A 24,282-nucleotide genomic window follows, 5' to 3' on the forward strand; every position below is an offset into this window, starting at 1 on the left:
TTCACATCTGGAATCTGATCTCAGAGAACACTTGACAATTGCATGATTTGAAGAGATTGTTTTAAGCACAAAAAAAGTTGCAAAAATGCATGAAAAACTATTTATAGTACTCTACTACTCTAGTACTCCATTCATCCAAAGAATATAACAATGTAAATAACAATGCAAAATATAGTAGCAGATGCTGTTACAAATCAAAGACAATAAAACAGTATTCTTTAGTTTCTCCAGCAAAATGATGTGCACCATAAGGGAACCTGTTAGACCATATTATTGTAAGTGGACACTGTCTGTCATGGAAATAACAGATGTCACTCAAATTTTATTTTTATTTTCAAAAGCTTCCAAACAGTTAAAAAAAACAGTCTAATTAGCTTGTTTTTCCCTGCAGTATACAATATCAAAAAGGGAATCATATAAAAAAAAATATTCATATTATTTTCTAGCAATAATAGCAATAATTTTGTGTGTTGGTAAAACTTTTGTAACATGTTTAAAATCTGGTTTCTGTGAATCATAGTTAATAAATTAATGAATGTATTATACCCTTGCCACCAGCACTGCTCGAGGCAAGTCATTTAATTGAAATTTCCCTTTTTAAACAATAGCTAATTTTAAATACACATAATATGTTTCTAAGGTGCAACTGTAAAAGCAGAATTATTTTAAAGAACAAACGTCCTAAGATTACCAGTAAATTATAAACTGTATAAACCTCTAACTATATAAAAAGATAATTTACTTTGTGAACTAAAGTAAAATAATAGTAAATGTTTTAGAAGATTTTTTCCAAGGGATCATCTGATCCCTTGTTCAAATTAATACACTGACATCTGCACTTCTGGATCTGATTCAGTAGGCAATCATGTAAGGGGGGCCTGGGGTCCTTCAACAGACCCAGGGCTGCTGTAAATATGATCGACACTCCCATACTATGCGCAGGGTGGCCTTTCGGCGGGCAGAGAGATGGGTAACCCCTTTAGATGCTGTGATCATGTTTGACCGCGGCTCTTAAAGGGTTAAACAGCTGAGAACTGTCTCGGAGCCTGTACAATCCCCATGATGTTGGGAAGCTCCCCAAAAGCTTACTATGATGTTCCCCAACCTCATGGTGGCTTAAGGGATTAACTACTTGAAGACACAGTTTAGGTGTAGCACATCATAAATCTTTACTGTATAAAAAGGTCTTAGCATGTGAGCACTCTCCACCCATCAATGACATGCACCATAATATTTATTAACCAGGGTGGCGCTGAAGGGGTTAATAATAAGTGATGACACTACATCAGGTACATGACTGCATTTCAACCTGCATGCTGAGGATTTAGATAAGTCAGAAGTGTCATCAAGTAAATTAGAGGTGATGTCTATGCTCCATCAGTAACATGAATTTGTTACAACTGCGTCCCTAAAAATACCACAGGCATTTGCAATATAGTGTCCCCTGAATGAAAACACTGAGCTACTTAATAATTTATATGTTTATTATTATATGATTCATTATATATAGCATCCATTTTTTTCCATTGTGTACAGATCCCTTTGATTTCTATTCTATAATAATCAATAATAGTCATTGACAATTAATGGGCCCCCAGAAAATGAATTCATATGAAGCAACCCCCAGTTATTAATTTACATATAAAGTTTACCTAATTAACATATTTTTAAAACTATAAGACGGACTCAAAAAAGAGAAATAAATATCATTCACACCAATTAATAATCCCTGGTTGTCACACAAACATCTCTGCAATTGCTCCAATACAAACAGCTGTGTCATATCCACACAGATAGCTCTCCTAAATCTCCACACAAATACACACAGCCCTGCTACATGATAGATGCTGGCCTGATAGATGCTCCAATAAATTTACCATAATCACAGGTAACAAATCGCACCCACTGTTCCCATACATAGCGAGTCAACTGTACGATACCGACAAACAAAGTGCCGGGAGGTTTAGGAACTCCTTTGTCCCAACAGCAATCAAAAGGCACAACAAATCAATTAGCTCCAACAAGACCAGGTTTGCCTCTTGCCATCATTAGACAGTACAGAGGAGGACAGCCATTCCCCCCACACACCCATATTATCCCCATGATTATATGTGTGTTCTGTCATATATATGTAGTCCAGGCTCAGACAGTCTGTGTACAACACAATTTCCTAAAAAGGGTCAATAAAGTTGTATTGTATTTTATGGTATTGGACATTAAGCCTCACTCCCTACACACACACACACACACTGTAACGTCCGTGCTTGAACGTCGCTCTATCCCCAGTTGGCGGAATACATGGCGTTTATTTGTGTGTGAACTGTGGCTTCATTTTTCTGTTTGGATTAACTGAGCCACACCCTGCTCCTTGTATTTCAGTCCTGCCCAGCAAGGGTTACTAGCCTGATTGACAGTTCCCCCGGTGTTCTGCTGGAGGCGTATACAGGAACGGCCTTATATACCTGCCCATTCCCATCTTACCTTGCTGGTTATTTTGAGTTTTGTCTTCCCTGTGTTTCTAGTTCAGTTTTACCTGTCTCCGTTTGTCTGCCTGTATCTGTACCTGTAGTTTGTTATAAGGGGACACCGCGGACCATGGGAATGCAGGGTTGAGTAAGAGGGGATTAAATGGTGATTACCGAGTTTGGATATAGAAGTGAATTGCGCCCCTGGTGACTTATTAAATGTGAGGGAAGAAGGGGAACAGAACATGCATGCATCATAGAACAAATCCCAAGCCATCATCAAGACAGGCTGAATCAACTCACCAGAAGAGAGAACTTTTGGATTTTCAAACTGAATACCATGTGCCCCTATGGCTTAAATGAATGTCTGGAAAAGATATGACTTATGCTCAGTACATAATCTAGCACCTCCATTTCCACTTGTAACTTCCAGCCAAGCCCCCACTTTGATCTACAGTTCCACTTTTATTACATTTGATTCAGTTATATACTGTTAGTCCAATCCATCTCCCCTATGTTCCGTTCCCCTTCTTCCAAACATCCTACTCCCAGCACCACACAGCTGGGCTATATAAACCTGCTCATCAAGCACCTTGCATATTGTTTGTGCTGCTGCTGCCCTGGATGGTCTCCTTTACTCTGAGTAAGTTTAATCTTGGGCTCCTTTCACAATTATCTTCCTTGTGAACCTTACCAATATTTGAATCCTTTTTTCCAACCACAGCATTGCTCATTATTATAATAAGGCTACTTGCCTCCCTTCCTGGTATACCACATATCAGGTCATCATCACATATCGCTACTCCCACAACAGTTCATCAACACAGGTCAGTTTTAATTAGCCCAACTCTGCAAAGTACCTACACCTTACACTAAGTTATCGAGCAGTTTTCTTATTTATTCACCCATTTCTCCTCCACATTTTGTCATTATTAGCCAATTTCATAAAATTCATAAGGATATTACACCTACCCCAGGATACAGCCAGGTTTTTATCCCTAACATTAGACTGCTCTGTAATTCATATCATAAAAATATAATTTATTTATTTATATATTTTGCATTATAACATATTTTATCATTTATCATATTTTACCTCCAAAAAATATGTCTTATCCTATTCTTAAGGAAAAAAATGTTCCTCTAAACAACTCATTTGTGGCTGTAATATTCCTCTGTCTATGTCAATAACCATGACTACTCTCAAGTATTTTAATCAAATGTGTATATATATATATATATGTATGTATGAATTATTCCTAAACCGCAACCCTTGATATCTTTGATGTATAAGTTTTATGAGTTTTATTGTATATGGATGTTTTATTGTATATGACGTCACTCTTTGATAGAATGTATCCTCCTTTTTTTATCCACCACAGAACGACATCCAAAAAAATCTATTGGACCTTAGGAAGGGGAAATTCTCTCCGAAACGCGTTGTCCCATTACCTTTATCTGTTATTAATAAATGTTTTTATGCTTGATATTTGCATTTATATGTACTTATCTCTGCCTTTATGAATAATCTTACTTTACAACGCCCAGCACGCAGCACACTAATTCTACTAATCTACTAAGCAGATAGATATTGCATCCGGTTATCCTATCCTACTATTAACCTGTATCTGTACCTGACCTGTATATATCTGCTTGATCTTGATCTTAACCTGACCTGTATATAACCGTTTGATCTTGACCTGACCTGTGTATATCCCGCCTGTACCTGTATCTGGAATTGACCTGTGATATTCTGCCTGAGGACCTGTCTATATCAGTTGTTTTGTCCCTGTCTCAGTCCTGTGTTTGTATTCTGTGCACCAGTGTGAACACTGGTCTATTCCTTTATTCTGGTTTCCTGTTCAGTCCTGTGTTAGTATTCTGTGTGCTAGTGTGAACACTGGTCTATACCTGTATTTCCGTTACTTGTCGGCTCCACCATCCAGCAGCTATTCACATTCTGTAGCTAAAGAGCACAGAAAACTCATAAAATATAATCAGAGCGCGTCCTACTGGGTCATGTGACATAAAACTGTCACAGGACCCGATGATGTCAGACACGGTCTTTATACATTACTGCTGTCTAGGATATTGGTTAAATTCTTTGTTAGCGCCTCATCTAATTCCCAGGACAGCAATTAGGAGGATCTGACAGTGTTGTCCTGCAATACCTTCAGACTATAATCCACAGACCTTTTTAGCAAGGTTTTTCTTTTTAAAATTGTCCAAAAATATGGTAATATGGTAGAAAAAAATACATGAATTATATACAATGTCGCCTTAATAATTTTAAATACATTGACCCATTATTCATTTCTAAGCAGCACAGTTATAATTAATATATAAAGTCCCCATTTAGTTTATGAATTGCATTTACAGCATATGGTTGATTAATAAATATATACAATGTGCCTTAATTAATGAATTTATGTAGGTAACCTCTTTATTAATTTATGTACATATCCTTCTCTATCTTTTAGACCCTATTTGCATGATAGTGATCGCTTGCCATGACAGGCTCTCTGAAGCTCTCAGCCCTATTACTCCCTGACAGATAACATCATGACACCCAGGCAATTTATTTTTATTAAAAGTGATAAGTGGGCAATTACCAGAGACCTTCAGTACTGCAGATTCCCAAGCTGTTACAATAAGCAGAAAATGTCTCACCCAACCCCCTGATCTCTCCATCCCTCCTCTGCCTGCATAATCTAGCAACAGCAGGAAGTGCAGGGGCAGGGGAGACCTGCTCTGCTCATTGTAACAGCTTGTAAAGTTATATCAGTGAAGGCCCACCAGAGGCTTTTAGGGTCATTAGCGTAATAATACAAGTTGATTTTGGGACCTAATAAATTGTCCCTTTAGAATGCCTCTAAACGTTTGTTTCATGAAGAAAGGGCACCTCCGTTCATGAATCTGTGAACTACAGGCAGTCTCCAGATTACGTAAGAGATAGGTTACAAAGGTTTTTTCTTGATTTGAATTTGTATGTAAGTCGAAACTGTATATTTTATTATTATAGTTCCAGACATATTTTGTCAATTTTTCCAGTGACAATTGGAGTATCAAATTTATTTGCTGTAATGGGACCAAGGATTTTCAAAAAAGCTTAATTACAGACACCTTACAGCTGATCATTGCAGTCTGGGACCATAATAAAGCATCCAGAGAGCTTCATCAGAGGTCACAGTGGGCAGAGGGGTCCCCTTATGTAACTATGGGTTGTCTGTAAGTCGGATGTCTTTAAGTGGGGGACTGCCTATATGTATAAAAACACTTGCAAAAAGCACAGGACTGGAGTGACTATGCAACTTTTTAAGTCATGACTCATCTGGCTTTGTACGATGCTGCACTAGAAGTTGTTCTATATTTACGCCAGATTAATGCAACTTTTTTGAGACCTTTTTACACCAAAAGAGCCTAACAAAACCAATGATAAGTAGCCCCCATTAATTTTATCCTTCAGAGTGGATTTGCCCTAAAACACACAAATTATGTATGTGAGCCTACCTTACTTCTTTATCATTGGAAAGCAATAACATTATGCCAGTCAACCCATATACTATCCTGTTTGTTCTTTAAAGGTTCCTCCCGTTTAATTGCACAGATTCATCCAAGTTATTGCCCAGGCAATAAAAACAATATTTCAGAATATTATGATAAATAATGCAGATGTAGAGCAGACATCAGACTGAAGCTATTAAAATTAAATTAGGTAGACAACATGTCTGTTTCATGACATTACACATGTTAAAAGAACAGACCTGACATTACAATTGCTTAGAACAATGCAATTATATATATATTATTGTACAGCTGGGAAGATAGGCCCATTAAAATTAATAGATATGATTTAATGGTCAGAACTTGTTCTGACCTTTTCCTGACTCTGTATGCATAAAAATGTTCCTTTTAATCATCAGCATTTGCATAAAATCTATAACAATTTGGATTTATTTTCCTGAAAGCAGACGGTCTATCTCAGTAGGAACAATCTCATTGTTTGTGGTGCAGAACGATAGTAAGAACTGTCAACATTAAGACTAAATTGCCCATTACTACAGATTGTAAAATACAGCCAAAAATATTGTGTCATAAATAAAAAAAATGAACAAATATTTATAAATCAAAACCACAGATTGTTGGTAGTACTCATTGCCGTTTTATTATTAATACTGCATTTTATTTTTACATATTCTATCCGCCATGTTTATTTATCATTATGTAACTTGCTTTTTGAATAATTCAATTAATAAACATATATATATATATATATATATATATATATATATATATACATATATATAGATACTATTTAATAGTTTTGGTATCTTTTGTTGATATTGTTAAATGTATTTTTTGCACTAATTTTATGATCCTATTTGGATTTAATAAATAATGCTAAGAAAAGATAGACAGAGATTTCTGAAAAGCCAAAAAATTTACCTTCTCAGGGCACTTAGCTGTATAGAGGAGGCTGCTGTTATTAGGGACAGGTGGAAATTTTAAATAATTGCCCTTATGAGGGCACTCTTATAATCTACAAAGGCTACTCATAGGATGTTATAGTGCAAGCATATTTTTACTGAAGATTATACAGCAATACTTGGAAAGACCAGCCAGGTATATCAGCATTTAATTTGTCATATAGCAAAATCTTAAAATCTCAGTATAGTATTCAGCTCTGGAAAAATCATAAATCTTCATAATTGATCTTACCTTAATTGTAAAGTTGCTCCTGTCAGTGAATATTATCCTGTAATACATGGGTCATAGAATTGTACTTCTCAGTGTCCTGGTGTTCTGTTTTGAACTGCTTATCGGCATGATTTTAATGGATCTGAATAAAGAAGTATTATTATCGTTTCATCTGGGTCCGGACCACTTTTTCTTTTTTCAGTATTGCACACCTGTGGCCTTTGGTGCTTTTGGTCCGTGTTCAGATTTGATACATCCATAATTGAAAAAGGAGGTGAGTTTGACATTATTTTTTTTCATATATCCAAAGCTTCTGGGGCATGGCTTTTAGCCTTTTGGAGAACATTCTAAAGCATGCAGTAACTAAGCATCCACAAATAGCCCATTTACGTCTGAACTAGTCTACCTTTCAATACAATGTAAGAATTTTGCTCTGTAAACTTGTTACGATGGGACATATTTACTTACTAGGTCACTGGAGTTCACTGAAAGTGCATTGTCCATCAATAATAAAGCGTGTGGCGATTCATTAAGATTGTGTGGCAGAAATTATGAATGTGTCCTTCCCCAAACTGGCCCGACAGAGTTCACCAACTTTTTTGTGGTGCAAATTAAACATAGAGCGTGCAACACAATTTAAACGTTAAATACGGTGCTCTGTCTGAATCAGTCAGAGAGTCAGATGGCACTCCCCCTAATTTGTGTCGCATAGAAGCCAGCACAGCTGCACCACAAAAGGGTTGAGTGTGACACAATTGCAGCGCACATACTTCTTCAATATCTGTGCAAGCCATTTTAGCCCCAAAGAAGGTGAACAGTTCGACAAAAGTGCACAGTACGACCCTTAGTAAATGAGACCCAGTATATCAGTTATTAATTACTAGGTACTAGAAGTGAACTCCATGTGAAAGTGCTCCAACTAGAGACGACTAGGGAAATTAACTTAACCTATAGTTATGAATTAAGTATTAACAAACTTGGAATACTTCCAAAAGAGGAAAATAATACCAGTATGTAGTCCCATATGTTATCTGTAAAATTCCTCCACCCTTGATTGGCAAAATGAATCTATATCCAACCCAAACAAACGCCAAATGGGCCCTGTAAGGAAGGTGGAAATTGGTTTTGAATTAAGGGGTTAACATTTTCTGAATATCTGCATTTTAAGGGTCCCATTCCCCCCACAGCTTAAACATACCTCCAGTTTCTTCCAATTACATAGCGTTACATGGTAGAAGGGCAGAATAATCTCTTCTTCATGCTGTGTAAAACAGGAGCCAGCCAGCCGGGCATAAGTGACATATAGTTGTTTTTGGGATCTGTTAGCACATATCTGGTTGTCTTCCCCATTCTAGGAAAGACCTTTACGGACTGTCAGTGGTTAGTGTTGCTACAGGTAAGTATTGGCAGTTCTTTTGCTTAAACTGCAGTTGGTACATTTATCGGTCACAATAAATGTCTTGCCTATGTAGATGATAGTATTTTGTATATATATATATATATATATATATACTTGAGAATGGCTGCATAGAGTCAGCCAAAACGTAGCACTTACCGCTGGTGGGATAAATATTCACTATTTATCTTGGAGTGCTGCTTCTTTCCTTGGAGTTTGTATGCATATGGGATCCTGAGTCAGTTTCTTGAAGCCTGCAGCCACATTGGATTTAATCCGGTTATCCACAGTGCTGCTCCTTCTACCTATTTATCTATATATATATATATATATATATATATATATATATGATAGAGTCATTTTTTTGCTGGTCACCTTTATGACCAACTTAGGGGCACTGTTTTGGGGAACCCTAGTGCACCCAGATATGCACATTTGCTCCTAGGCTGGTGGGAGGTCAGAATGTTCTTTGGAGATGAACATATCTGCCTCTGGCTGAGATGTCTGACAAAGAGAACTAGTATTCTCAAAAGCTTACCATCAAATAAACTCAAAAATGTATCGCCTGATTTCTTCACTCTTCTTCTGCTCTCTAAGGCTAACTCCATACATGCCAAAACTTCTGGCTGAGATGCATAGATTCATCCAGTATAAAGGAGACACTTCTAGCTTTGCATCGTTTGTAGATAATCTTACTACATAAGTTTTACAGCAACAAATAGCCATCTGAGGGCTATCGATTTAATAAATTTGGCTCTGCTCCATCTAGTGTTTATGCATGTCATTTTAAAGAAAAAAAAATTTTCTCAGCAACTTCTCAAATCAATATTTTTCCACCCCAATAATAAACATTTTTTAACATGTATAGGCATGTAATAAAGATTATTATTATTATTATTATTATTTTAGACATGTCAAAAAAATGTTTTCAAGAAAATCCCTGAGATATTTTTACATATCATACAAGGATGTTTTGTAAAACAAAAACTAAATGGATAATGGATAATGAAAATACATTTTTGCTTCATAAATTTAGAATTTAGGATACAAAAGATTGACATTCTCTGTGTCAAAAATGTGTTTTATTAAATTTGTTTCATGCAAATAAAAATCTTAATTATATGTATCAAATTGAGCACAGTTTTCCAGAGTGCATGCAATATTTTCGAACTCTACTGATGACTATATTAATGGCAGGGCACACCAGATTGCTTTCACAATAAACATCCGGATGGTAAAGTCACAGCATGTAATTTTTATGGAGACATTAAGATGAATCTTATCTAAGCAGGCACATTACCTGCACTTTAAAATGATCAAAATGACCTTTGAAATGATGAAATAAAACATATAAAAACAATATTATAGTTGTGTTAAAATGTGGGTTTAGCGTTTAATAACTTAATAACTTCAAAATCACAATAATAGCATATTTGACATTTACCTTTCTGCTGATTTAGAATGGTATAAAACAAATCTTCAACCTTGTGATATACAGGCGGTCCCCTACTTAAGGACACCCGACTTACAGACAACCCATAGTTACAGACAGACCCCTCTGACCTATGGTGAAGCTCTCTGAATGCTTTACTATAGTCCCAGATTGCAATAATCAGCTGTAAGGTGTCTGTAATGAAGCTTTATTGATAATCATTGGTCCCATTACAGCAAAAAATGTTTAAACTCCAATTGTCACTGGAATACATATAGCACTTTCTTTTTTCTTTCTCTATATTGATTTATTAAACAACGCAAGTGTTAAATATTTCACTATCTGTTCGTTTATATTGTAAAATCTATGTATTCCTATTTGTATTTATTCACTTGTATTATTTGTTCTGTTGTACTTAATCATAAACATTGTTAAAGATCCAGGCCAGGTTTTAGCTCCTTATTTTGTATAAAACAGGCAACATGGGCGATTAACTAACATTCAGCTACTGAGGAAAAAGCCAAGAGGAAGCTTTGAAACGCGTTTAGCAATTTTATCTTAAACTATCTTTTTAGACGGTTACCGTGGAGATTAACGCAAGAAAAAGACGCCAACAAAAAAAGAGGACATTCTATTATATGAAGCATCTAAGAAAACTTTTAACAGGTGCTAACATTTATTTGTATCTACGGGATTACCTCCATTCCACCTGTGGATTTTGACTACTGGGAGGCACGTTGGTTGGGATACGGCAGACATAATCCCACCTAGCACAGCGGGCTCACGCATGTGCACACCAACGACGATCGCTCCCACATGCAATGTCTGTGACGGCTAGCTTCAAGAACCCCTTAATAATTGTGGGGTGAAACCGTGAGTGCAATATCCCATGGTTACTTTTCAGCAGCAAGCACAATCTATGATAAAAACCAATCTATGATAAAAACCAAGTGTTACACCAATACATCATATTGACTCCACACGCTATGTAAGCTTGCGCTAATTTTCTACTACCAGTCGCCACTTTAATAACACATATAGACTGTCATCATTTTTTCCACAACTGGACATTCACAACTATACTAATAATTGTCCATCTAGCTTTCTTCAACGTCCTCCACGGATATACCTTCATTTGTCATATATATAAACACTCACCGGCCACTTTACTAGGTACACCTGTCCAACTGCTCGTTAACACATGGCGGCAACTCAGTGCATTTAGGCATGTAGACATGGTCAAGACAATCTCCTGCAGTTCAAACCGAGCATCAGTATGGGGAAGACAGGTGATTTGAGTGCCTTTGAACGTGGCATGGTTGTTGGTGCCAGAAGGGCTGGTCTGAGTATTTCAGAAACTGCTGATCTACTGGGATTTTCACGCACAACCATCTCTAGGGTTTACAGAGAATGATCCGAAAAAGAAAAACATCCGGTGAGCGGCAGTTCTGTGGGCGGAAATGCCTTGTTGATGCCAGAGGTCAGAGGAGAATGGGCAGACTAGTTCGAGCTGATGGAAAGGCAACAGTGACTCAAATCGCCACCCGTTATAACCAAGGTAGGCAGAAAAACATCTCTGAACACACAGTACGTCGAACTTTGAGGCAGATGGGCTATAGCAGCAGAAGACCACACCGGGTGCCACTCCTTTCAGCTAAGAACAGGAAACTGAGGCTACAATTTGCACAAGCTCATCGAAATTGGACAGTAGAAGATTGGAAAAACGTTGCCTGGTCTGATGAGTCTCGATTTCTGCTGCGACATTCGGATGGTAAGGTCAGAATTTGGCGTCAACAACATGAAAGCATGGATCCATCCTGCCTTGTATCAATGGTTCAGGCTAGTGGTGGTGGTGTCATGGTGTGGGGAATATTTTCTTGGCATTCTTTGGGCCCCTTGGTACCAATTGAGCATCGTTGCAATGCCACAGCCTACCTGAGTATTGTTGCTGACCATGTCCATCCCTTTATGACCACAATGTACCCAACATCTGATGGCTAATTTCAGCAGGATAATAAAGCTGGAATCATCTCAGACTGGTTTCTTGAACATGACACTGTACTCAAATGGCCTCCACAGTCACCAGATCTCAATCCAATAGAGCATCTTTGGGATGTGGTGGAACAGGAGATTCACATCATGGATGTGCAGCCGACAAATCTGCGGCAACTGTGTGATGCCATCATGTCAATATGAACCAAAATCTCTGAGGAATGCTTCCAGCACCTTGTTGAATCTATGCCACGAAGAATTGAGGCAGTTCTGAAGGCAAAATGGGGTCCAACCCGTTACTAGCATGGTGTACCTAATAAAGTGGCCGGTGAGTGTATATATTTTTACTTTTTTAAACACAATTTTTGGGAAGAATTGTGCACTTGGGCCCAATAGTGCTTTTCTTACCCCTCTTTTACATATAGTATATTCTGTACATTTATGTCATATGTGAATGTTATTCTGCAAAAATCTGAAATATAATGCTTTAACAATATATTCTAATATTAAATATGTTTAATACTGTACACACTTCTATTGCCAATTGAGTATAGATAGGTGCTTGGCTCTATACATTTCTTGGTTGACCCTATCTTGTACGTAACCCGGGGACTGCCTGTATCTAGTGTCTAGTTGCGCTGTTGTACAATCGATATGATTGTGCCTGTAGTAGTCTCTAGGAACGCCCCACTCCAGGCCACTCCACTTTTCGCCACAGCCCGCCTTCATGTCCCTCCACCCCCACTTGCCATGTTGGTACTGTTAGGTGAAAAATAATTGCAATTCCTGGTGATGCCCAAAGAATTGCAATTATTTAAGGGGTTATGTGTCCATACAAATCTTCCCAATAGGCATCTTTTTAAGGCAGCCCTCAGAGTTTCTCTGAGGACTCTAGTTGTCATTGCAGAGGATGTCCATGATTGCTTAAAAGAGGACGTACCCTCCTTCTACTTTCAATTCAGCATGAAATGAAATCTCATACATTAGGACACATGTATCTTTGTGCACCTGTCTTATTGTTAGCTTTTCTGCTAGGCAGATGTGTGTTGAGGGGTTTTCATTATTAACCCCTTAAGGACGCAGCCATTTTGTAGCTTAAGGCTCAGCCCGATTTTTTGGATTCTGACTTGCGTCTCTTTATACGGTTATAACTTTTGAACACTGTTACTTATCAAAGCGATTCTGAGATTGTTTTTTCCCCACACGTTGTACTTCATTTTAGTGGTAAATTTTGGCAGATAAGTTTTGCATTTATTTACAAAAAAAAAGAAAATATGATAAATTTTTGGAAAAATTTGCCATTTTCGAAATTCAAAATCACCGCGTTTTCAGGCAGATAGATTTACCACCTAAATAAGTTGCTGAATAACATTTCCCATTTGTCTACTTTACATTTTCATAATTTCTGAAATGTCTGGATAATTTATTTTGATGTCACGCGGCTTGCAAATAGAATATCGCTTTTCCGGATTTTCAGAATTGACTATTTTGGGGATAAATACAGTTTGGAATGAAATTTTACATATTTAGCATCAAAACCCCCTATATAACCAACCCATTTTCAAATCTGCACCCCTCAAGCTATCAGAAACAGCTTTTACGAAGATTGTTAACCCCTTGAGATCTTCATAGTAATTGAATCAAAATGGAGGTGAAATTTAGAATGGTCATATTGTTCCCTTATACGTTCATTTAGCCCTAAAATTTACACATTTCCAAAAGATAAAAAGAGAAAACCCACCATACAATTTGTTCTGCAATTTCTCCTGAGTACAAAGACCCCCCACATGTGGACGTTACTTGTGTTATGGGGGCACAGCGAGGTGCAGAAGGGAAGGAGCGCCCTGCAGCTGCCAGGATTTTAGTTTCCTCATTGGCCCCTTTTGAAGGCTATAAAATTTTCGCTTTTTCGTTATTGGGGCCATGTGATGCCATTTTTTTTGCGGGATGAGATGCTTTTTCCAATGTTACCATTTTGGGGTTTGTATCACCTATTGTTGAAAATTTAGGAACGTTTTTTGAGGACAGGAGTAGAAAAGCATCAATTCTGTACTGGATTTTTTACTTCTTTTTTTTTTGGTGTTCACCGTATAGCCTAATAATCATGTTATCTTTATTCTATGGGTTGATACGATTACGGGGATACCAGACATGAATATATTTTCTTACGTTTTACTAAATTTGTCAAACAAAACCCTAATGTGGGGAAAAATCTATCATTTATGTATTGCCGTCTTCCAAGTAGCATAACTTTGTTACTTTTTTGGCTACGGAGCTGGTTGATGGCTTGTTTTTTGCGGGACATGTTGTACATTGCACCAGTATCATGTCGCAGTACATATGGTTTTTTGATCACATTTTATAGCATTTTTTGTGGGATTGAAAAGGTAAAAATCATAATTTTTGGAGGGTTTATAACAGTTTTTTTTTACGGCGTTTATCGTGCGGGTTCAATAATGATTTACTTTTATTCTACGGGTTGTTACGGACGCGGTGATACTATATATGTGGGGTTTGTGTTATGATTTAGACTTTTTTTTGAGTTATATGTCTCTTTATATGTTTTGGGGGTTTGGGGCATTTTTAGTGATTTATGACTTTATTTTTTTATTGAATAACTTTTTTTTTTACTTTTTCACTTTTATACCATGGGACATGAAGAAGCAATCATCTGATTGCTTCTTCATGATAATATTCTGCAATACTGATGTATTGCAGAGTATTATCAGTGTCAGCCTATACACTTGCATAGGCTGGCACTGTGCCAGTAAGATGACGTCACAGACGCCATCTTACTGGCAATTCTTGCAGGTAACTCTGGGGTCCAGATCGGACCCCAGAGTTACTATAGCAACGATCGGCGCACCCCGAAAACGGTTCGGGGGGGCCGATCGTGGGGGAAAGATCCCCCAGATACATGTTAGATGCCGCGGTCGCGCTGACCGCGGCATTTAACGGGTTAAGCACCCGCGATCGGAGACAACTCCGATCGCGGGTGTTACACTGGGGTGCCGGCTATCAGTCACAGCCGGCACCCCGTGTTTCCCGATGCCGGTTCGGCTCAGATCTTGAGCTGAACCGGCATCAGCTCAGCGTCCGATATATCGGACGCTGAGCGCTAAGTCACTGCGCTCAGCGTCCGATATATCGGACGCTGAGCGTTAAGAGGTTAATACAATTAGTGATTGAAGAGATAAGGTCTAGAGATGAGCGAGCACTAAAATGCTCGGGTGCTCGTTATTCGAGACAAACTTTTCCAGATGCTCGAGTGCTCGTATTGAATAATGAACCCCATTGAATTCCATGGGAGACCCAAGCATTTTTCACTGAATGAACACATTGAAAGAATAGTGAAGAAGAACAAATTCCAGATGTTTGCAGATTTTTTCACTGAAAAAACACATTGAAAGAACACAGTGCAGAACAGATTACAGATGTTCCGTACATCGTCAATCTGTTCCGACGACACACATGCATCTGGAAAGTGTTCTTCACTAGAGATGAGCGAACATGCTCGTCCGAGCTTGATGCTCGTTCGAGTATTAAGGTACTCGAGACGGCTCGTTGCTCGGACGAGTATTTCCCCTGCTCGAGATCGAGCATTTAATTAAAAAAACACAGTGAAGAACAATGAAGAATAGAATAAAAGCAGTGAACACAGTGAACACAGGATCATTTAAGTGAAAAACACAGTGAAGAACACAGTGAAGAATAGATTACAGATGTTCGGCACATCTGCTTACTTGTCGGAAGATACTCGCGGAACGGTGCGAACAAAATAGTATGTGAAGAACAATATATATGTGTGAAGAACACATTGAAGAACACGGTGAGCAGGACAGAGACAACGGGGAGCAGCACAGAGACACCGGGGAGCAGCACAGAGACACCGGGGAGCAGCACGGAGACATCGGGCAGCGGCAGCACAGAGACATGGGGCAGCGGCAGCACGGAGACATGGGGCACGGAGACATGGGCACGGAGAGCAGCGGGGCACGGAGACATGGGGCACGGAGACAGCGGGGCACGGAGAGCAGCGGGGCACGGAGACATGGGGCACGGAGACATGGGCACGGAGAGCAGCGGGGCACGGAGACATGGGGCACGGAGACATGGGCACGGAGAGCAGCGGGGCACGGAGACATGGGGCACGGAGACATGGGCACGGAGAGCAGCGGGCACGGAGAGCAGCGGGGCACGGAGACATGGGGCACGGAGACATGGGGCACGGAGACATGGGCACGGAGAGCAGCGGGGCACGGAGACATGGGGCACGGAGACATGGGCACGGAGAGCAGCGGGGCACGGAGAGCAGCGGGGCACGGAGAGCAGCGGGGCACGGAGAGCAGCGGGGCACGGAGACATGGGGCACGGAGACATGGGGCACGGAGACATGGGCACGGAGAGCAGCGGGGCACGGAGAGCAGCGGGGCACGGAGAGCAGCGGGGCACGGAGAGCAGCGGGGCACGGAGAGCAGCGGGGCACGGGACAGCGTATCTCCCGACAAGTAAGCAGATGTGCAGAACATCTGTAATCTATTCTTCACTGTGTTTTTCACTTAAATGATCTTGTGTTCACTGTTTTTATTCTATTCCTCACTGTTCTTCACATCTGTTAACTTGTCGGGAGATAATATACGCGCGGAACAGTGAAGAATAGATTGCAGATGTTTGCATACATCTGCTAACTTATCAGAAGACATTCTTTTTCAATTAATTAACACATTTTATTCCCGAACCATGGTCCCTTTGAAAAATGCTCGAGTCTCCCATTGACTTCAATGGGGCTCGTTATTCGAGACGAGCACTCGAGCATCTGGAAAAGTTCGTCTCGAATAACGAGCACTCGAGCATTTTAGTGCTCGCTCATCTCTATTCTTCACACATATTGTTCTCAGATACTATTGAGGAGAACACTGTTCTGTCTTTAGAACAGATTGACGATGTACGGAATGATGTACGGAACATCTGTAATCTGTTCTGCACTGTGTTCTTTCAATCTGTTCTTCACTGAAAGAGGACCTGTCACCTGCCCCAAAAGACCCCCACAAAATATGCATGCCATAATCCTCCCCCCAGCAGCTGTCTATTTATGCCTTTTATTTAAAAAATTATGCTGTGAAATTGTGTTTTAATCGATCCGACCTTTTACCATCTAGGAGGTCAAATCCTCGTATCTTGTGAGCTGCAGTCGGCCTTATGCATGAGGGGGCCGGCCGACACACCCCCTCCACGCCCCTGTCAGCTGCCGGCTCTATGCGATGTGGCGATCCCTGTGAGCGGCCGCGCCGTACATATTGACAGCTCCGGCCGAATAATACATATTCGGCCAGTGCTGTGAGTAAGCACAGCGCGGCCGCAGCCACTGTCCGACGCCCTCTACATAATCCGGAACCGCATCTCTCCATGTCCCTACCGTCAAAGAAGACAAAGTCTCCGCTCTGGGCACACTTGAAGCCGGTGGTGTTACACAGCGGGCAGCGCTTCGCGCCACGTACAGCCCCCCCCCCGCCAGCTCCGTCCACCAGCTCCGTCCCTCTGCGCGAGCTCTGGCCGCCCCCGGCCACTAAATGCTGCCACTCACAGGGATCGCCGCATTGCATAGAGCCGGCAGCTGACAGGGGCCTGGAGGGGGTGTGTCGGCCAGCCCCCTCATGCATAAGGCCGACTGCAGCTCACAAGATATGAGGATCTGACCTCTTATATGGTAAGAGGTCGGATCGATTAAAACATACTTTCACAACATAAATTTTTTAATAAATGGCATAAATAGACAGCTGCTGGGGGAGGATTATGGCATGCATATTTGGTGGGGGTCTTTTTGGGGGGTGACAGGTCCTCTTTAAATGATCCTGTGTTCACAGTGTTCACTGTTTTTATTCTATTCTGCACTGTTCTTCACTGTCTTTTCTTAACTAAATGCTCGTTATCGAGCAGGGGAAATACACGTCCGAGCAACGAGTCATTTGAGTATGCTAATACTCGAACGAGCATCATGCTCGGACGAGTATACTCGCTCATCTCTAATAAGGTCTTCTATTTTTGTTTTTATTCCTCTAATTTTTCTCAGTCTACTGAGATGCAGATCAATTTGATGTTGTCAGGCAATTTCCTAGAATTCAATGATCATTAAGTTGGCAAGGCCATTAATTTGAACATTTATTTAAAGAGCCTCCACTAAAACAATATGGCTTGGGTTGTGCAGAAATGTAATTGTCCTCAGTTCTGGATATTAGTGATTCAGAACACTTTGGGGAGCCAGGACCTACTTTATTTCCATATGGGATGGGTTATCATGGCCATCAAAGGCCTATGGAGGAAAGGAATAGAAACAATATGTTTTCAAGTTTTGCAAGATGTTAAGATATAGACAATGATGATTAAAAAGTAGGGTGAGTTGTAGTAATTAGGAAATATACTTTTATGTGGATAAAAAAAACAATAAAGACTATTAAAACAATATATGTTTACTATAGTAGGGGTATAGTGTTCATTTAAATTTTTGAGTGGCTCACAGTAGTGTGAAGGGTACATATTATGTAACAGCTCAGTGTTGTTATCCTGGGTTAAACTGTAAGGGACTATGGTATTTTTAGTTGCACATTCAGGAGATATGAGGCACAAAGTTGAAGACAAATGGGGAAACATTCTGAAGCAATAAGTCATGGGCAGAAGAGGTCATCATGGAGTTCTGGAGCAGTGAAGCAGATCATCACCAGTAAATGCCTTGATTCTACCTCTGCCTGTGTCTAACTAGTAACGTAGTCACTGAACAACCTTTAAGACTGTAAGACAACTCTCTTGAGACAAATCTGTCTACTAAATGTGGACAGGTGGCTTCAAGTGAGGTTGTTATCAGTCATAAGTTTTTAGTTTCCAGTATTTTTAGTTTGAAGTGTGGGCAATTTTTAACGTTTGATGTAGTAGGAGATTATAAGTAGTGGGTTTCAGCTCAAGATCAGTTCTCTTCACAGCCCAGGGAGCATGTTGGTCTTAATCCATCACTGGGAAAGACAGTTACAGGTACACAGAGACAAATCTCTGCATTTATGGATTTTCAGATCAAAATAATGGTTTGTACTCATCTATTCTATACTGCAAGTGAAATTATATGTTACATACAAAGCTTTGGTTGCCAATGCCCACACAAAGCCAGAGAGCAGTAGAACAAAAATGGGCTATAAACCAGATAAGTTACTTCAAGTGTTCCATTTTTTTTCAGTTTACCTGCCAGAGATCTGTCTGGAGATCATGAGAACATGAAGACCCATTCAACAGGAAACATCTCACTGGTTCTACTCCTGGGATTATGTACACCAGGAGCTCTATGTCACATTGATTTGGTCATGGAACCAGTAGTACAGTATTTTCCCCAAAATTTTCAGTTAGCTAATGTGAGTAGCTGAACGTGTTACCATGGCCTGGAGTATGCACATGTGGGATGTCATTAGTTGCCGTATGCAAAGGGAGCATCCAGTATTGGATCTTGAAGATTTGCACAGCCAAATGCATACTGCATTATATAACATTTCCAAGAGCATCATGCAAAGCCTTATTGATACCATAATCTGTACTGAATAAATCAAGATATTTTTTTTCGAATATGTTGTTAAAATCTTTTTCTTATTTTCACATCCCATCCATTCCTATAAATACTATGATTTTCATAATTCTACTACTCAGTGGTACTTTTTTGAAGTTAAAGGTGTATTCTTGTCTGGGCACTCAGTTTCATTAAACTGATTTCATTAAACTATAGAGCATGTTTGGCCACTGCTGCCAAAATGTGTGGTTGTATCATAGGAAGCTATCTCGTTTCTAAGGAACAACATGGCTGCATTTATTAGAAATTATCTTCACACGGTAACATTTTTTTAATAACATCCAATTGAAGAAATGTTTACTTATGGTAAATGAATTTAGATTAAATGTGAATGCCCAGATGTGAATACCCCTTTAATATTGAATGCCATGTGCATTACATCTTGATTTTAGAATAAAATATTATGGTTGTTGTTATAAACAATGAGGATTAATTAAAATGATCTATCTATCATCTATCTATCTATCTATCTATCTATCTATCTATCTATCTATCTATCTATCTATCTATCTATCATCTATCTATCTATCTATCTATCTATCTATCTATCTATCTATCTATCATCTATCTATCTATCTATCTATCTATGTATTATTTCTGCATTACTAGCATGTTTTCCTATTTTGTTTCCTTTGCATCTGTTGGCATTTTAAAAATGTACTTGGGGAATAAAGATGTAAGAGGCAGATGTCTGTCAAGTCAGACAACAGATGAGTTAGAATTTCAATCCACTCACTTTTGGAAGAAAATAATTAGTGTGAGAGTTCCTGGTTGCTTATGTAGTTCCCTTTCGTCCTCTGGATAGAAACCTAATGGTTTTGCCTATGACAAGAAGAATGATTTTCCTAATGTTTATGGCAAATGTATTCACCAGAGGAAGGTGACTGACAGCGTGCTGCCAGCGGTCATGACTTCCTATTTTAGGCTGCCATTTAACATGCTGTTTTATTTTTTAATAAAAGGAATTATACTACTTTGTGCCGATATAATCCTCATGAGTACCTCAATTCACTGTTTCTACCTGTAAAAAGTAGCATTTTAGAAAAATATGAACATCATCTGTTAAGGGACTAGGAAGATAATTGGTCAGAATTCTATTGCTGACAGTGATTTAATGGTTTCACTCTTAAAACAATACATAGAGATATTTAACCCTAATGTCACATTTCACTGAAACAGAATGAGCTCATTTATAAAAATGTATATGTGAAATATATAGTTTTCTGTTTGGCAAGCTTCCTGTACATCTATAAGTAGAAATTTACCTTGAACAGCAATTATTTATTATTGAGCAGGGACAATGCTTTTGACACTGAAAAAATGTATCAGTTTTTTTTTTTACCAATTTTATTAGTTTTTCAACATATATATGGTAGCTGAAGAAAACAGATTAAGGCTTGATACTGAAGAAACTAAATATATTCCAGTATAAATATGTTCTTAAATAAAGCAATCTACTTTAGGGCTAAAAAAGAAACAAAATTTAGAGAAATAATCTTAATTTACAGTTTACATTAAAACCTCTTGAGATAAAGGGGCTATGCTACAATAGACTATTCCCAATGCACAATATAGGTGATACTATCAAATTGCTAACTACTAGGAGCCCAAGATATTGTTAGTCCCCTAATGGGCATCATATCAATTTGAGAACAATTCTTTTAGGAACTTCTGAGAGGTTTTTTTTCCTTTTTGTGAGATTTTTTATTGTTTTTTTAACAATACAGGCTTACAGAAAATATATGAATACAGGCATTTCACATAGCTTTGTTTTCATAGTACAATCCTCTATGTACCGTATATACTCGAGTATAAGCCGACCCAAGTATAAGCCGAGGCCCCTAATTTTACCACAAAAACCTGGTAAAACCTATATATTTTTTACTCGAGTATAAGCCAAGTTTGGGTTTTCAACACATTTTTTTGTGCTGAAAAACTAGGCTTATACTCGAGTATATAAGGTATCTCATTTTGCATATATTTTTCCTTCCTTAGGTGACCAGGAGGGGAAAAATAGGGTGGGGTACAGAAAAGGGGGTGTAAGGGGGAGGGACATAGGGAGGTGAAGGGAAATAGGGAAGGGAGGAATACATAGTTTGACTACTTTTGCATATTTTAAAGTGTTTACTATTGATATCCTGAGTTATTCAGGTGACAAACTTTCTAAAACAATTCAATTACATTACCAGTAAGATTTCTTAACTAACTTGGTCCTCTTATGGTCCCTTCTCACTCCCCCTTTAATACACTGCTAATTATAGTAATAAAAACACATGCTCCGCTTCATTGCTAAACGTATGTGTACTCCTTCTAGTGTTGTACACCACTTTAGACGTGAAAGGATGATACTTCTAGGAAATGCTTTGTAAGAACTTTTTATTGGGGAAAATCAAAATGCTACAAGCATGTGTAAAGTTAAAGCCAACAGAAAAGAATTACATTTCTTTAAATTTTGTAACCCTGACACATACAAATATACAAAGCGGGATAGCTGTTCTGTGCTGAATACAACACAGGTATAGTAGACCCATCCACAATCCAATGGACAACTTGTGGTTCCCCATTATCTGAACTATTGGTGGTTCCCGGGGTGAGATTTAGGAAATGTATCCTCTACTCACAGCATATGAAATAAGTATCTTATTTGGCACAACCTATTTAAAAAACCATGAAGAATTTTTATTTTGATTCTTAGGCCCCTTCTACACTAGCGAGTGTGATGCGATGAACTCGCATCACACTCGCAACGCAAGCTGCCGGGAACGCACGGCCCGAACCCTGCACCGCGGGAGTGAACTGACATGCTGAGTTCACTCCCGCGGTGCAGCGTTCGGGCCGTGCGTTCCCGGCAGCTTGCGTTGCGAGTGTGATGCGAGTTCATCGCATCACACTCGCTAGTGTAGAAGGGGCCTTACACTGACAACTTTCATCAGAACACCAGCAGTAATTGAAAACCTCATTCCACTCTAGTGAATGGAGTAATCGTTGATCTCAGCCATTTAATTCCTAAGCTGCTGTGGTTAACAGAGACCCTGGCATCTAATGCCATTAACAGAGGGAGGTGGTTTCCATTTATGAACTGCAATTTTTACACATCACTCGTCATGGGAATATAGGTGCACAAGTAGGGTACCAACCCATAGTAACATAGACAAGTAACTCAGCACTCAAATTAAAGAAGAAAAAAATTCCTATTTATTCATGAAGACATCCGATAGCAATCCATGTATAATTTTGATGTTTCAAACATTTATGACCTTCCTCAGAAATGGATTGCTGGAGGGTAATAGAAGAAGTGAGTTTAGGCAAAGTGGCAAGCCCGTGGCTTATAGGGGTCGTCACAGTATACAACTGGATGTGGTAAGGAGCTTCCTCATCTCATGGATGGTTTGCTGGTCCAAATAATGAGTAGTTCTTTTTAGCTTTACTTTTATTTTTACGTTTTAGCAGACGTAAAATATGTACAGAATATAAGCCAAAGGATTTAACAAGGTCACTTTTATATAATGGTTCTGTAATCTCTTTTCCTTGTGTGTGTCTGTACGATAGGCAAGATTTATTGTCCAAGTTCTTTGAGAATGATGGATTATCATTGGATAGATATCATTTAATTCACCATGGAAAGATCAATAATGAAAGAATGAAATTCTTCATTAAATGAATTATTGTCTTTTAATTACATTGTAAGACAAGACTGAGATTCAAATTAGGATTCAGGCCATTACCTTGCTGACATTATTAATGCACTGATAAATGACACATATTTTCCTGGTTATATTACAGAAATCACAAATACCCTATTACTTCCTGTGCAAGATAAATCAGAGGAAGAAAGTGTTAAATAATGTAGCAAGTGGTTAGGCTCACAGATGGGATCCCAAACCTTTTTTTTATTATCTCAATATGCTATTGTATACAGTGAAAATGTGGTACTGTGAATATAGTTTGGAAATTTTGACAATCCCCAATACCATTTTTAATAAACCCTAATAACACCCACGTACCATAACTGGATAAGGTAAAAGGATAGATTCCTGTTGACAAAACCGATATAATGAAATAAGTGGCGGCTACTATTTCTTCTTCACATACAGGAAACCCATTTCCCTACCATGTCCTGCCCCTCTAGCACCAATCCCTTCAGTAGACACTCCCTCTGGGGGTGGAATTCCCTCGGATATTTTGCAGCTCTTGTGTCTCAACACCTACCCCTCCTTCCCTTTAGACATACCCTGATGTGCAGTTCTGGTCTGAAATCCCCTTGGTTATTAAGATTTTGAATGGACAGACAAGTGCAAATAACCTTTAATTCTTTCTAAAAAGCCTTCAAGTGTCACTTGGGGTTACCTTTTTCAGAATGGTTTACATATCTCCATGTTAACCATTTTATTTGGCCCTTCTTGCAGGTCTCAACATCTATATGAACCTTTAGCCTATGGAGGTGTATTGTTCAAAATAAATAATATTGCAAATCATGTCAGGCCCTTTTTTTCACATAATAGACACGGTTGTCTTTCAAGGGAAATTTAGAAGAGGATTACAGACCCCTAAATGGGAAGCCACATGTAAAAGCACCAAAATATACTGATGCTGGAGACCTCCATCACAATTCCCATGAAATGGGTTTTGGATCACTGCAGACTCTCCCTGTGATCCCTCTTGTATCTTTTAATTGCAGCAGCAGTCTGAGAAAAGA

Source organism: Engystomops pustulosus, chromosome 2, assembly GCF_040894005.1.
Source record: "Engystomops pustulosus chromosome 2, aEngPut4.maternal, whole genome shotgun sequence".
NCBI classification, from domain to species: Eukaryota; Metazoa; Chordata; class Amphibia; order Anura; family Leptodactylidae; genus Engystomops; species Engystomops pustulosus.